Source organism: Ambystoma mexicanum, chromosome 7p (genome assembly GCF_040938575.1).
Source record: "Ambystoma mexicanum isolate Mex_15411 chromosome 7p, UKY_AmexF1_1, whole genome shotgun sequence".
NCBI lineage: Eukaryota > Metazoa > Chordata > Amphibia > Caudata > Ambystomatidae > Ambystoma > Ambystoma mexicanum.
Window position 1 is genome coordinate 215823447 of NC_090939.1, and position 17478 is coordinate 215840924.

The 17478-nt window shown below is 43.5% G+C and overlaps 1 protein-coding gene and 1 long non-coding RNA gene across 3 annotated transcripts in view; one reads left to right on the plus strand and one right to left on the minus strand.

Moving 5' to 3' along the window:
* Positions 1-17478, plus strand: part of KCNJ6 (potassium inwardly rectifying channel subfamily J member 6) — a 1845462-nt gene that overhangs the window by 1160085 nt on the left and 667899 nt on the right. The gene's annotated exons all lie outside the window — the stretch shown is intronic.
* LOC138525838 (uncharacterized) lies at positions 10535-15860 on the minus strand. Its single transcript, XR_011283449.1, has 2 exons — positions 15754-15860; positions 10535-11018 (listed from the first exon to the last, which is right to left on the minus strand). It is a non-coding gene; the product is annotated as an uncharacterized lncRNA (long non-coding RNA).

Sequence of the window (17478 nt, forward strand, 5' to 3'; positions counted from 1 at the left end):
TCATTGTGAAATGTTAAAAAGAAAAAAGCAATTATATTCCTGTTTGAGGGAAAGAAATGCAAGTGGAGAAGTATCGTTTCACACCACTGTTCTATTTAAAAGAAAATGCATGACAGGGTCTGACACATGTGCCTTGGGACCACCCAAGTTAGTAAGACCTCTGACCTTAAGAGGGCTGCCCCCAGTTCTCAGGTTAGCTCAGAGTGAATATCTAGTGCCCGTATTATGCAACAGGGAAGCTACCAGCCACTGACATAGAACCCAGGGGTGTTTACCCTTGTCTTATTCAGTGCCGATAATATGCTCGTGCTACAATGATTTAAATTGTGTTCGGGGGAGGGGGCTCAAAGTGCATTTCCCTTCCCAACTCACTGTCACAGCTCTATCAATGTACACCTCTGACTCCTGATAACGTACTTTCGAGTCCTGCAGCACGTCCACGACAGTTCCTGTCGCTCCTAATGCACATATATAGTGAGAGAGAGGTTTGACAAAACAGAAAGACTTCAGGGAGAGTTGCATAATGCATTACATAACACAGTGTTGTTGATTAGCAATTAATGTAAATAGCATTTGACTGTGCCAACGTATCTCAGAGTCAAGAAGGACCAACGTTGTATAAAAAGAGTATTTATTTACACATAGAAATCCCTCATTACATTCTTTCTAAATCAGCACAGTGTTCCAACATATTTATTTATTTGCATTTATGAAGTGCACAAGCAGCCAGGAGGCATTGTGGCACTGTTACATGGAATCAGCTTAGTTACCGGTAGGTGAGCATACTTGGTTACATCATGTGGTACATTGGTGGCAGTAAGGCTACGCATGGTTGCATATTCAAGAGCATGTAGCGGGATAGCATATTACATTATGCTGCTGCATGGTGTCGGCTTAGCTACAGGAGCGACGAACATGCCTGGATACAAGATGAGTTGTAAGGGTAGCGATATGGTTACACAAGCGTTGCATATTGTGGAGCATGTAGAGCATGTCATGGCATAGTACTTTCCACATACCTAAAATGAAATGTGTGCAAATCAGGACGTATCATGGGAAACTGCAGACTTTGCTAGAGAGTTTATGGGAATGGCCATGTTTTGATGGCTTTGCGGAAGGTGAGGTGTTAAGGTTCGGATCAAAAGGGTGAGCGGGATTAAGTTCCATTGCCTGGCTGCAATGAAAGGGAAGCTTGCTCCACGACCTGTAGCACGTTTGACTAAAGGTACAGGAAGCATATTGATGTAGGGTGTTCTGGTGGGCCTGGAGGAGGGGGTATGTTAATTCTCTGAGAGAGGTGAGGTGGGGCTGTCGAATGTGCTTGTCGGTAAGAGCGAGTGTTTTGAAAAGGCTGCGTTTGGGGACGGGCTGCAGAGATGTGTTCCCTTTTAGGGATGCCAATGGCAGCGCAGAGGGCATTATTTTGGATGGTATGCAGTTTGTCAAGATTTCTTTTTGAGGTGCCTGTGAAGAGGACGTTATAGTAGTCCAATCTTGAACCAATAATGGCTCTGGCAATCGTTAGGCAGTTTGCAGTGGTGAGGAAAGGCCCGGCTGCGTTTAGCAGTTTAGTGTGGTAGGCCGTGGAGGAAGCAATGGCGGTAACTTGCCTACACAGGGATAGATTGGAGTCTAGGTAGACCCCAAGCGTTTTTACAGCCTGGGATACTGAGATCGTGGAGTTGTCGACAGTGAAGGTGGAGTATCAGATGTCAAGTTTAGTCAGAGTGTCATTGGGTCCTAGCAGTAGTAACTCTGTCTTATCGCCGTTAAGGCACAGCCAGTTTTCAGCCATCCAGCTGTGGATGTTGGCATAGGTGGCATTGAGGGTCTTGGCATTAGCCTCATAGTAGCCAAATAGGGGGAGGAGGACTTGAATCGTTGGCGTAGTTAGTGTACATGATGCGGAGTGAGTCAAGTAAGAAGAGGTCTGGGAATATTTTCTATAGCGTAGGGGATATGCAAGAGCCCTGTGGAACTCCACATTGGATGATGACTGGTTTTGCAGATGCGTTGTCAGAGAATATGCGCATTGGAGAAATGATGATATCCAGGTGATAGCGTTAGAGAAATGTGCTGAGGAGAGGTGTTGACAGAGAAGCTTATGGTCAACCAGGTCGAATGCGGCCGACAAATCTAGGAGGAGCAGCATCATTGTTAATCGACCCTCCTTTTGTCTTGTAATCGCACATACAATTCAAACAGTAGGTAACAAGTGTCACATCTCTGTAATCAAATCAATCTACATCATTAATCAAATCACAGGGCTTCCAACACATGTCCAGCACATAAACCCTGTCCAGCCTTGTTAAATCATCTTAAGATTGACAAAAGCGCAAAGGCCCTATTCAGCCTCATCCTTTCTGCTTAAGGAAAATCAAATTTAAAAAAGACACTGCTCAATTCACTTAGTGCAACACTACATGAAGCCATTCAAGACCTACTCTATGGTTTCTAAACTAAACCAAACTCACAAATCAATAAAGCTATTATTGCATTTCAATATATCATCATCATACTGTACAATGCATAGCACAAATTCACTGCATCAAAACAAAGGACCAGAATTGGTGCACATTATTCAAACAAGCAAATCCCAATGCAACATGATTCTAAGGTAAATGTGAAAGCATGCGCCCCCTGCAATCTCAGCATAATACCACCACAGCAAGCCAGCCAGTCTTTGTATATGCTATGGCATAGTATGTATAGGGTTTGTAGCTTGGAAATCCCCTTACCATAAAAATGCTGTCATTTTGTGGACAGATCCTTGGCTTCCGTTTCTAACCTGTATAATTTGGTAGTTCCTTCCTCCATTTGTGTGATGTATGAACATAATTTTAAATACTACTAGTATAGTATGTATCCATTTAGAGTTCATACATTGACCTGTTCAAAACAACATATGTAAGCATGTTTGCATTTATGCGGTTTAAACTGCTAAGCGATTCACTATTATACATTGCTACATAAAATTAATTAATTAAAGATAACATATAAAAACATCCTTCTTGATATGTAGCTACTTTGCAATACAAAGATAATACATGCCTCTAGGAGCATAAAGCGCGTTCACCAAACCTTTGCTGGTTGTAGCACTACTGCTGCTATTCAGTATAGACTGTTTTTTAAGCATGTATCACAATACTTGCTTTTTCTTAAAGGTGCCACATTCAAGGCACTACATTCTACTCTGCCTTGTCAAGCTAATGCCGGTATAATATTATGAGGGGAACTTTAACATGAACTGGTATCTTACTTGCTGCTCCTACCCTGCAGGGTAACATGGATGAATTCCTCTGACACTGAAAGGACCCTGCCATGCATTGCTCCTTCCCCTGAGCCTATTCTAAACAGGCGCAGATCAATGTGACTATTTTCTGTGCATTGTAAAGAGCATTTTCTGTGTGGATTTGGGATGCACTTAGAATACACAGAAATATCCCCTTATTAGCACAAAAGCAAAGTGTTGAAAAAGGGCAGATAATGTGCACATTCAGACCCATTTAGAGAATAGGGTGCCAGCTTTTCTTTAATAGAAGTAATGAGATGCACAAGTTCTTATTTTTCCTAGTTCCCTTTTCCCCCACTGACACCTCACTCTCCTTGACGCTGGATGCATCCAATGGTTTCTTTGGCTTTAGTCTTGATCTCCATCTCAACTCGCCATACTGCATCATCACAGCAATGCGACATCGCACATTGATTACCCTCAATTCCCATTGCTAGTTATTTGGGGGCCTGTCACCCTTTTCCCCCTTCACGAGAGCTAAAAGCTATACCTTCTGCCCTCCTTAATGGCCCTTACTTCACCTAGGCTGTTAAATCGGGCTTCTCGGATCCCAACCACCAGTATCACCCTGCACTTCACACTCTATGGCTTTAAATATTCCTCCACTGGATGGAAAGTCTACAGATGTGTATCCATGTCACAGTGCCAAGCCTATTGAAAATGTCTGTCTCAAGGATTTAGCACTAAATCTATTATTGTCCAAGAGGAAATTTATTTCTGAGTTAGATTAGTCTTTAAAGACTCCTTGTCCATTTCCAGCTGGATTTGGGTTTGTCATCAAAATCACATTTTAGAAGGGGTGAAAATAGTGGATGCTTGTGGAGGGCAGCAAAGAAGGCCTTAGGAAGTACCTTGTACCTGTTGTAATAACGCCCCTCGGCCAATATCTTTAGAATATTCATAATGGTTTCAGCATTTCATCATACAAGTCGACACTTGTGGGTGCTAAATAGATGTTCATGTGTTCATGGTTCTGAGACTTTTACTCACTTTCAGCATTATTTTAAATTGTGTATTGAATCGATTGTGAAGAACCCAGCCACTACTGATTTAGCAGTGCTGTCAGTTTCTAGGCATTCTGGTGATTCACTGCATGAGGTGGCCCTAAATACAGGCGCATGTGTGGCCCCTATTCCCATGCCTAATACTGCATCATGTGGTGAACCCAGTCCAATTTATGATGTGCATGAGTGTATCAGAGATCAGCAATGGCGGCTGCAATGAAACAGCACAGAGGCCACTCTTGCAGGGGATTACTATGGACTAAAAAGCAAGCATCATCTGTAAAACACATCCCGATTTCCTGCACTCAGCCTGGAAAAAAGTCCACTACACTTCCCATTCTGTGTGTTGAATCTGAACCAAAATGGTGAGGATGCAACAAAACTATTTGTTTTCGAATACCCACAGCATTTTGCACCCTCAACAAATCAGGGAGGATTGTGTCTTTAATTGTGACATGAAAGGAGTCCCCTTGGCTGTTAAAACCTAATCTGGAATTGCCACTTATACCCCATAGAAGATACCCCTAGAGGACACACTAAATTCCATCCCACCCCCTAGAAAGCAACACTGATGACTCAGCGGGGTGTGGGAGGTGTCCAGAAAATATTGCCACGGTTGTTCGTCCTCATATACTTGCCACTTCTTGTAGGTATAATTTCATGTGATGTTGCACCTGATCTGCAGAATAGACTTTGGACTGAATTCACTTTTCTCAGCTAATAAGTGATGCATGCCACAGCGCCACCCAATAGCAATCCTTCAAATGTCACCTTCAGTTCTTCGCCACTGAGATAATAATAATTGTGGGTATGCACATTAGCTCAAAAGCATGCATTTTACTCCAGAACCAAACGTTTGTCCTATAGGACATCTCTATTTCATACATATCCTTAACAACCACACACACTACTCTAAAGAGTGCAAACAACCACACATTCCGTTTTTTTTCTTTTTTCTGTCTGGGCCATCGTTCCGTTCAGATATGGTAAATCGTCACTTTCAGACTCACCCACTTTATTCATCAGTCTCAAGAATAGTCAAGGCAACATGTGTACAAGCCTTATCTGTTAGCCTTTGTCTGTGAAAGGTAAAGTTCATGTTAGGTTAGGTGTACATTACATACACATCCTCATCTTCACGCCAAAAGTGTGCAGTCGATGATTCTTTCTTCGCCACCCCTAGTCGGATCCTGGAAGAGAAAACACACAAACGGGTACTGAGAGTGTACAATACTTTGCCCTCCTTGTCTCTGTCGCCTTCTGCTCCACCGCTGGTTCACTCGTGACACAGTGCAACTTCCAACGGCAGGATTCGGTCGATGTCTCTTTGTTCACCACTACGGGGTGATTCCTGGAAGAGAACACACACTAACAGGCAATGAAAGTGTGCATTACTCACTCCTTCTCATCTCTGTTGTCATCTGGTCCGTCGATGATCTCGAAGCCCCTGAGGAGGCTGTGGATTATCTGCCGACAGGATTCGGTCTATGTTTCCTTCTTCTTCATCACTAGGCAGTTCCTGGAAAATAGGGGCACATCTTTAAAGCAGCACAGGATTCTCCAGCAGGGCTGGATATCTCCCTGTGCGTGGGACCCCGGGAAGAAACTGTAAAACACTGACTCCGCGGTGATGCTTGTTATAGGGATCAGGCCCCCCAGCTCTGTGGACAGGACCCTCATCAGTTCTCTGGCATGGGGGCAGTCCCAGAAGAGGTGGTATTCCATCTGATCTGCTGTGCATCCCCTCAGGCAATTCCTGAAGCGGTTCAGTGCTCTGGCGTGCATGAAGGCACCAGCAGACCCCCCTGGACGGCCTTCTAGGTGATGCCTTTGTGCTTATTTGTCAGCCACTCCGATGGTATGTTCTCTCACACATGTTCTGCCATTGCTGCAGGCAGGGCGCCGATCTGCTCGCAGATATCCCTCTCATGGATGCGTGCGTAGATGGTCCCTGTCTTCCACTGGTCCAGCACTGCTGTCTCCAGCTGAAAGTCTCTCACAAATCCCTCTGCTTCTTCGTACTACCATGGTGCTGTCCAGTAATATGGGATCCTGGTGTGACACTTTGCCCACCCCAGTCTTCGCCAGACCGGCAGGAGGAAGAAGCGGAACACACATGCAGTTACCCCACCTTAGAGACCATTTGTGTTGTATAGTCTGATATATTTCAATTTGGAGCATTGGGATATATTTAGCAAACCCCATCAATGTGCGAGTGGGTTTAAAAACGAATGAGGAAATCCCTCTTACCTGAAATGTGAAAGTAGAATAGACCTTTTCAGCTAACATGCCACACATGCTACAGCACCACCCAGTAGCTATCGCTGGAAGTTCCTCTGCAATTCAGAGCCCATGCGCCATGAATTGTGGGTATGCAAATTAGCAAAAAAACATGGCTTGTGCTCTAGAAAAATGGCGATGTCTTATAGGGCAGTGATATTTTATACATAGCTATATCACCCCTAGATGGACATGATCACAATATCAAGAAAAGCAACAGATGAAAGATCCATCTCATATGTGAAGAATTAATTTATTCTAATTGTTCTGTAATCTCTCAGGGATGCTGCCCGGCATTCTACCCGCACAGTAGTTATGCATCCTACGCAACACTGCAGTGTATCAGTGACCCATTGCACAAGCGCCCACAGTGTTGCTTGGCAATAGTTACTCTATTGTCAATGATATTGAAGTGAATCATCTCAATCAATTTGAAGTATAATTTGAGTTACATCATGTTATACAAAACCTTAAAGTCCACAGAAAATGCATTTGCATCAAACAATTATTCAACATGAGCACAATTCATTGCCCGGCTGCAGGGCAGCATACCCACTTCCAGCTGATTGGAGGGCATAGTTCTTTTGAATAGCACATGTCTTTATTGAAGAAAGAATGCACAGCTTTAGCTTTGAATGTACTTGAAAATAATGTACCGGGAACTCAGTGCTATGGGTGGCGCTGGACGCCATTACACAGGTTTTGTGAGATTTAAAGAAGGCCTTATCACAAAAGAAACTCTCAGGGGCTAAATTACCACTAAAAGCCCTTTAAGCCAATAGCCATGTTTGCTGTAAAATATGAAAAGAGTTGTGTTTGTTATATTTATTCTATTGTATGCAGCAAACATAATAAATGAAAGAGTCTGCTTGCTTTTTGCATTCCTGAAAACATTTTTAGATTACATGGAATGGGGCAAAACCTGTTTGCCCCATTCCCTATTATGAATTCAGCAACACTGTTGCTAAATTTGTCTGCTTCATTTTTTTGCACCAGGGCCAAGTTTGGATAAACTGGCTCATGTGGCACTGTTTATAGTGGGCAACAGAGCACAGAAAAAGAAGGGCAGAATAAATATTTACACACTTAACTGTGCCATGGAGCGAATACAACATCCTTACATGTGTGAAGAATTGCCATCTGGCAAGGGTGTCAAAGCCCCAGCTTTTTTGACTTGTATTAATAATAAAATGGCGCAGGTAATCCATCTCAGAAAGGGTGGTCTGCTAATCTGAGCCCCCTTTCATTAAACTCCATGCCAACAGCATAGTGTACACCTGTGCCCTGTTGCATCAGAATCCTGAGCAGCAGCCCTTGCTCTCCAGTGGCACCAGGGCAGCAACCACTGTTGAAATGTTGGAGGAACCAATATTGGCAGATGTGCATTTAGCATTGCAGTGTTGGTGCGCTTTAGCAGCATTGCTTTGCAGCAATACTGTAAATTACCATTGCAACGCATAGTAACTCTGTATGGCTACACCATATTTGCAGCTTGCAGGAAGGAACAAAGGACCTCCCTACTGTAGGAATAATGTATTCAGTGAGGTCTGCCTTTCACTTAGGAAGGATGGATTCTTTGAGAGATGTTTTTTGTGGGCAGTACGAAGTAAGGGACTTCATAGAACCCCATGGGCTGTCACCTGAAAGACAGATGGACCCTAGGAGTGTGACTATGGACTGAGAATTGACGATGTTAGGGGATGAGGTCTGGACGTTTGCTCATGGACAAGCTACCTTTCACCTACGGGAGTGGATGAATTGTGGGCATTGTCACTGGGCCAAAACACTACATTCACATTTAAGAAGTATAGCTTATGCCCATTGTCCCGAGGGAAAAAACAGCATTTCATGTGCTCGATTCTAAGCATTGTCTTACTTAAAGTAACATGTATACCTGTAGAAATAAAGGGCAAAGGGAATTTCCAGGTCCCAGAAAAAATATTACCTGAAGGATGCATCACTCTGCATATTCAGAGAGTGATAGACAATCTGTCCCCTGTAGGAAGTGTGTATTCTGGGATTTTATTTCCTTTGTAGGGAGTAGGGGCTCTGGATATTCAGCCATGGAGAGAAAACTTGCCAACTGTAGAAAGGATGGGTTTATGGGATTCGCCAGTGGCTAAAGAACATTCTGCCTGTATAAAGAATGGGTTCTAGTGGTAAGCACAAGGACAGAGAACCTGTCACTTAACTGTAACACTGCACCAGTAAGAGCTATACAAAGTTACTGCTATTTTGGAAGAGTTGGTTCTGATGATTAGCAAAGAGGTGGCAAACCATCCAATTATACAAATGATTGGTTCAGGGGAGTAGATCGATGCAAATCAGTTAGTGATATGGGTTGGGGATGGGTTTGGGGGTCTACCATAAATAGTGGCATCGGCTGCTTTCGAGAAGGATGATTAATTGGGATTTTGGCAGTGAGAGAGAGAACCTGTGAGGAACAAACTGGGGAAGTAACTGTAAACTTAATTAATAAAGCTGACCTTTCACAACATTCTGTTCAACCAACTGTACTCACAGACAGATCAAATCTACCTGCAAATCATCCATAGCTTAAACATGGGTAACATAGACCAAGCTCAAGACCTATGCCAGATGTGCCAGTGACAAAGACCCACTTAACAATGGAATTAAGAAATACAAAAACAAAAATGGATTAATGTGATTAACACAGGGAATACATTCTGCCACTTGTAGGAATTAAGGATTCCGAGAGCCACTCACCCAAGGATATAAAATCTATCATTCAGAGGAACAACCTGTTCTGAGTCTTCAACCAAGGGAAGACAACACGCCACCCGCATTAAGAACACGTTCTGGGGAGTCACCCCTGAGTATAAAACATGTCTTCTGTAGCAAAGCTGCTGACCCCAGGAAGGGTGGGTTGATGCAGGAATGAAGACGTTGCCATTTGTTGAATAGATGATGCTCAGAATTCTGTGGATAGGCCCCTGAGGATTCACTCAGGGGAAATAGAACCATTTGAATGCAGAAAGGCTGGTTTTTGGTTACTAAACCTTTTAAGATAGCCAACTAGGCGTTTCCTGCAGCCATTGTGCTTGACCTGAGAACACACATTCAATGCTTGCTAAGTCCAACTCAGCCCTTCACCAGTTTGAGGTCTAGAAATTGAGTAGCATTACAATGACTAGTAACAACACCTGGCCTCACAGGTCCTAGAGGCGGAAGGAAACTATCAGAATGTGCTAAATAAAAACACTGTTTTAAATGTAATAGCACAGAACCTCTCAAAACAGTAACGTCTTCTGCAATTAACACATATGTACTTACCCTCCCATCTCTCAAAATGGAAGGTCCAGAGTACTGCCACAGAAATAAGGATGCTCCTCCTCCAAATCAGGATGGGCTGAAGTGGGTAGCCTAGGAACGCAGAGACTTTCAACTGCGCTGCAGGATGGGCTCCGTATATAAGAGCAGGAATACAAAGTCGTTCACCTCAAATAGCGGATAGGTCCAATTAGACTGCAAAGGGAGAAAGAATTTAACAAAGAAGCAGAACTTCCTCTTTCTGACAGGTGATAGATTCATAGTTGTGCCCAGGAACATGGGGTCTGTCAATATAATCTGACACAGGGATCAAGATCCATATCAACACTAGCGTCTGTCTGTCCTCCGCTCGGGCATCGGATTGCCAGCAGGTGATTCCAATTCCATTTTCTTTGCCTGATTTTCGTTTCCTTTCATGTGTTTAACTGATTTGCTCTGCTTTGTGTTTTCCCTCGCCCCCTCCCGCCATGCACTCCATTGACCTGCGTGTCCCCGACATGCCCAAATATTTTCAAAAAGTGTATGCAATGTAGCGCTTTAAATAATTTCAGCAGGAGCTCCCCTAACCCACCTGTTACCGGCTCAAGCATCAGATTGCCAACCAATGACTAATCCCCCACACTAACGTGAGATGGGGGTTTAGATTCTATTAAAGACAAGGAGGCGATTATTATGCAATACAATCTTTACTCTGAAACCACAGCAGCAAAGAAAATACTTTTACAAACAAAAAAGTTTCCACAACAGAACTAGATAGAGTTCAATGTCAATGTATGGGGAACTCCCCAAACCATCATGGAGGACAGGTCATGCCCTGCAGGGGACCAATGAGCAGGGACCCTCTTCTATATATGTCCATTACTCTAACCCCAACCCCTCTTTCTGCAGCTGTCTTGCACCAGAAGTCCAATGAAACGGTTGAACTGCGTAGCGCGGAGAAAGAATCCATCGAAACTGGAGATCTCCACCTTCCCGCAGCCTGAATCTATGCCGAAGTTCTTCTGGATAGGACTTCTCATCCAAAATCACGCACTCCACAACTTGTAACTGCGAGCCACACTCCTGATGAGAACCTCAACTCGTGGCCGAAATCACGCACTCCAGAACTTGTAACTGCGATCCACACTCCTGAGCAGAACCTCAACTCGTACCTGTAAGAACAACAAGCAAGAAGGGTGGGTGGTTGGGAAGAACAACAAACCAAAGAATGTTCTCACTTGAACCACCTGTGTACATGCGTATCACAATTGTCATATCATATCATATCATATTCAGGGTGGGTGGGAGGGATAATAATCGCCTCCTTGTCTTTAATAGAATCTAAACCCCCATCTCACGTTAGTGTGGGGGATTAGTCATTCTATGACAAGACAGGAGGCTCATATTATGCAAGTTCAAAGCCCTTGCATCTCATTAGTACGTACAAAATGATCCAATATAATAGATAATATAATAAAATAATAGGAAAGGAAACATTTTTTAAATGCTTTCATTAAATCAATCTGTTGACCAATCAGAGAATTGCCCAAGACTAGATTGCCCAAAAAGCTGTCTTATAAGGCAAAGTCAAATCCACTGCAAGAAAAACAGGAATGTGCCAAATCCAGCGTTCCTTACAGGCCACCAAAACCAACTGGTTAAAAGAGGGGAAAACATTGAACAAAGTTTTCCTATACTAATAGGTTAGGACAAAACCATCTGAAATAAACACCTATGTTGTTCAATCAAATATTCAAAACACTTAAATTCGTACCATTTTTGGGGACCTAGAAAGCAAACCAATGAAAACAAACACCTAGCTCTCCTGGTGATAAAGAAAAGTACCCCCTAGGGGTGAAAGTCTTATAGGTTCCATCCCATGCATTAAAGGAAGATATCGCATTAGAAACAGGGCATGTCACAGAACTACACTGGGGAACCAAGAGGGAAAGACAAATCTTCAAAAGGGTAAAATGGGAGTAAAAAATCATTTTTATAAATTTTGTAATAGGACAATCCATCCTGAGCGGAGCTGAAAAGCAATAGAATTAATCTACAATTGTCTTCAGACATATGTGTATACTAAGGAGGGAAGTCTTCTGGAGGCAGAAGCAGAATGGAAGAGAGGGCCCCACCTGAGAAGCTAACCCGTCAAACCGCCAACACGGAGACCCTCAGACCTCCCGAACTCTTGAAGAAGGACTCTGCTACCATGACAAAAGGCAGATATTATAAACCTGATCCTTAAGAGGCCAAACTTGGCAAGAAGAAAAAATGTATCCGACATCCAATCACTATCATTATAGTGATATCTAAACTCCTTTGTAGGTATGCCCGGTGCTTGAACCTTGATCCCTCCTCCCTGGTGATAAATCCCCTAGCGGATCAAAAGTAACCGAAGGAGGACACCAAATTTCCAAAATCTTAGCAAGACTCTAAACTGCAAAGAACTGATCACTAAATGGTTAAACTGAAGGTGTACACCAGAAGAGGTCCAACCTATATTTCAGCCAATTTGCAGATCTTTGAAGCTCACAGCACCCTGAGCTGGCACCTTACTGCAAACAAACTCTTGTGAAAACCCCAAAGGTCCACCTGCCATGCAGGTGACTATGATAATCAAGTCATCAACCAAATATATATCCCAGCACTCTGGTAATCGTAGCGGCAGACACCGTCTGAAAGTTAATGTATAGACTCTGGAACGCATCGTGATAGAGGGTCATAACGTGGATGGGGGATAGTATCACTCCCAGACCCCTCTATCCCACCAAGGGATATTGAGCCTTCCCAAAAGAGGAGAAACCTCCCCCACTTATCCAAAGGAAAAACCTTGCAATCCAGAAAGAAAACTACCCTGAGGACCACATTAAAGCCCCGCTTTACACCGTTAAGAGAAATAAATACCCACTAGCGCCTCTAACCAATCCCCTGACTGGACAGACTCCAGTTAACTTATTGAAATACCAGAGATTAGCACAAAGGAAATTAACAGACGGGAGGGAAATGCTCAGTGCGAGTCTGCACTGGTCACCCGCCAGAACTCCTGTAAAAAGGAAAAAACTGAAACGATTGGATACTCCCAGAGGTGTAATATTATGATGCAATCTCCCCCAAGGATGGCAGGAAGGGGAATGAGGGGGAAAGAACTCTGGATAATTACCAATGCCCTGTAAATGCAAGGTTGAGAAGAAATCTGGGACCACTGTCCCCTCCAACCCTGAGGTCTGAGTCACTGTATTCATGTGAGGCTGACTGGCCACTAAGGGAATCAGGGGAAGGAAAAACTAAGCACATTGTCCATAGCAAAACAGTACTTATACAGTACTACGAACCCTCAGGTATATGAGTGGTGCTTAACACTACTACGAGCGTTGTGTGGTGTGAGGTGTTCACTTATCGATCTCAGCAGGATAAAAGACTGATGTAGACCTTTCCAAAATTAGGAACCTGTATCAGAACGGTCAGCACGGATATGAAAACAGCACTCTAAAGAGGTTAAGCAACGCTCATGAGGGTACAGAAGCCTGCGTGTACTCCTCGAGCAGAGGAGAAGTTGCAACACACTGTTAGACGGTTAGCTGAACCATAGGCCAAGCTTTGGGAGGAAAAACATGAGGCAGGCGCCAGCAAGTTATTATTTGGCAACTCGTCTAACTGATACCATCAAGTGTTTCCAAACACTCCATCCAAGTAAAACATGGTTGCTCAACTTGTCATGTAAAAAACTGAACGGTTACCCTCGAGCTGACCCTGTCTCCACCAGAACCAAAAGAATAAGGAATGTCCAATGGGACAAAAGTAGGGGAGAACAAACGTCCCCACTAAAGAGAGCCTTAAGCCCTACAGACCTCAATAGAGGCATAACGCATCATCTTTATTCTTCCTCATGTTGAGAGAAAATACTGTAGCTTAATCAGCACTGGTATTGGGTGGAGCAATTGAGGTCGGGAATCAAAACCTAAGGAAAGGACTGAGTTGTCCTGAAACTAACTAAGGTAAAGGGTGACAGAATTTTTAACTAAAAGATGAATGATAACACCAGAGAGATGGTTAGAGAGGAAGGTACAACCCCATATGGGTCTGTTTACAACCACTTCCACACTCTTTTCTTTAAAGCACTTAATAAATAAAGAATATATAATATATGAAATATATATAAAATATCCAAAGAAGAGGGGTTACGCCCTCACAGGGGACCGAATCCCCGGCCCTTATATAAGCTGATACTCACTGAGCTTTCTGGGCCACTGACAATTCTGAAAAAACGCAAATGTGTTCCAGTCAACACTTAAACATATTGTTTATCAAAGCGTACACTGAGCAAGTGCACCTCAACTGCTCACCCCAGCAGGGTGAGGCAACCAATAGTACACGAGGGAGCACCTCGCAGTAGGAACAAGGCGAAGCCTGAAACCGAGCAGGTTACTGCACGCCTACAAGACCAAACAATGGCGTCAGCCATATGCAGCACCTAAACAAAGCTGCCGACCTTAAGGAAGGAATACACTGAGCAAGTGCACCTCTAACTGCTCGCCCGAGCAGGGCGTGATAATCAGCAGTACACGAGGGGGTAACCTCGCATTAGAACTCAGGCAGAGCCTGAAACCAAGCAGGTTATGGTGCATGCCAGTTAAGGTAATTACCCAAGTTGCCCACTTTAAGGGAGGAAACACTGAGCAAGTGTACCTCAACTGCTCACCCTAGCAGGGTGTGGACACAGCCGTATACAAGGGGACCCCTCGCAGAAACCCCAGGCAACCTTTCCACCGAGCAGGTGACTGCACCTTTCCAGGGAAGATAACCCAAACAAAAGAAAACTGTCAAGTTGAAGGTAGGATACACTGAGCAAGTGCACCTCCAACTGCTCGGCCGAGCAGGGTGTGATAATCAGCAGTACACGAGGGGGTAACCTCGCAATAGAATCAGGCTGAACCTGAAACCGAACTTATGGCACCTACAGTGAAGGCAAAGCACATAACTTAAGAAATAAGTAAATGAATAAATAAACAAAGAAAATAAAATAAAATAAAATAAAACTGCAGACTGGCAGTGCATCGGGCTCTTGCGCTGGATGGTCAGACTTTGACCTAACAAACCCACAGTCTATCAGTAAACATTCTTTCTTTCCAGCACTAAAGGTAAGGAAATGTGTTGTGTCACCAGGGATACGAAATTACAAACATTTAACAAAACCACATTTTTACTATTAAAATGTTTGTGCTATAATCTTTCTGAAGAAGTCATGAACCAACCAAATGCCCATTAGGAAATCCCTGCTCAACTGAGCAAAAAAGGTGACAATCAAATACCTCCACTGTAAAATACAATTATTTAAAATATAACAATTAAAATATCTAATCTTAAAATATACAAATAAACATGCGCTGGTCGGCCGCGAACCCGGGTCTTCCTGCATGGGAGACCTGCAGCTCTATATTTGAGCTAACTTGGCTCAGTACTGAAACAGAGGCTTTTGTTACAAACATAAGCCACAGGGGCAGGCCGAACCCAAAGCCTGCAGCACCTGGAATCCCCAGGTGACCATAAATCTGTCAAGGGGCACGAATTCAAACAGGCGAAATGAAGAGGGAACAGTGTAAACAACACTGCTCTCGCCGGGAGCGAGTTGATTAATGCACTAGAAACACCTGAGTTTACAAGCGCGAGAAATTTTTAAAGAAGAAATAAATTAGAGAGCTCCCTCGAACTCACAACCTCATGGACTGTAGTCCGAAATTCAACCATTGCACCACTGCTTCAGCTGAAACAAGATGTATGAGCATAATACATATTTTCTTTTTGAAAGACACCAAAATGAAACCAACGGCCGCACGCGGCTATCCAGATACATTGTATCAAATACACAAATTCCTTTATAATAAAAGGTAATTAACACATATTTACCATATATGCCATATTCAAACTAATAAAGCCTACTACTGACAAACAATGTAAGACACAACTGAAAGGGGTGACTTAGCTCTGTGGTGTCAGCAGCAAAGAAAGAGGGGTTGGGGTTAGAGTAATGGACATATATAGAAGAGGGTCCCTGCTCATTGGTCCCCTGCAGGGCATGACCTGTCCTCCATGATGGTTTGGGGAGTTCCCCATACATTGACATTGAACTCTATCTAGTTCTGTTGTGGAAACTTTTTTGTTTGTAAAAGTATTTTCTTTGCTGCTGTGGTTTCAGAGTAAAGATTGTATTGCATAATATGAGCCTCCTGTCTTGTCATAGAATTTATTTTCTCTTTGTCTGATTTTCGTTTGCTTTTGTGTGTTCGTTTTGGTTCCTGTTTTCCCTTGACCCCCTCCCTCCCTGCACTCCTGCCTGATTTTGTTTGCTTTCGTGTATTTAACCACGTTTGTTTCGCTTACTGTTTTCCCTCGCCCCCCTCCCTCCCTGCCTCCCTGCACTCCGCTGACCTGCATATCTCCCCAAGCGTCCAAATAATTAGAAACACGTGTGCGCACCGGAGCTCTTTTAAATAACTTGAGCAGGAGTTCTTTGCCCCATCTGCTTTCCGCTTGCGCACCAGATTTCTAGCAGGTGATTCCAATTTCGTTTGCTTGGCCCGATTTTCGTTTGCTTTTGTGTGTTTAACCCTGTTCGTTTAGCTTCCTGTTTTCCCTGGCCTACCTGCACTCCATTGGCCTGTGTGTCCCGCCCGTGTTCGAGACAGCCCATTCCAGGCCTCTGACAGGGCAGCCTTGCCCAGACAGCCAGCAAAGGGTCTCACCTAAGGGGACCTCCTCAGTAGCCGGCTCACATATCCTGTTTGCCCCTGTTCGACCACGGATACTTGAAAACAAAGCTACAACCAGGTAAGCTGGTAAGGGTGAAGAATAGAGCCGTTCCTATGCTCCAGAAAACCCTGCCATGTTCTATAATACTAAAACCAGAAAGCTAGACATACCGCATGCAAAGTATTGCATATAGTTTCAAACTAGTTGTACTGTTGGTACTGCCTATTTGTTGAAACCAATTGTATTCTAGGCTGCTGCACACACCTTGAAATTAGCTGTATTGGAAGTACTACATACATTTTGAAATTAGCTGTACAGTAGGCACTGTGTATGTTTTGAAACTAGATGTACTGTAGGTACTATTTAAACAAGAAAGAGAGATAAAGGGGTATGTGACACCAGCTTACCCTCAACATAAAGGGATTAATCCTTAACACTTTGTGACAACAAAGCTGGTGCTGCTAGTTGCTACCCACTCTAGGTGGACCCTATTCCCGTCCCATATTCACTTATAGGCATATGAACGAGCACTATTTAGACACAGATCTGCAAAAAAATATACATATCTTATTAATCAACTACACACAAATCTTAAAAACACCATCGGTGTAATCTCGCTGTACTTCTTGAGTCTCCTACAGTGAAAATCTAAAAACCAAGTTCACAGAATTATATGCACAGGCTTCAACCCTTCAATTGGGAAGCTAATAGATTTGAATTCTTGATCGTTAGAGTGTACTGTGCTGTGTTGTTTCTCACACACGGACATACCTCACTCAGCACACCTCACTTGAACTCATTTCATTCACTCTTATCATCAATCACTATCACCATCTCATTCCACACACACAACTGTTGCCCGACATGTTTCTTTCCGTTTTA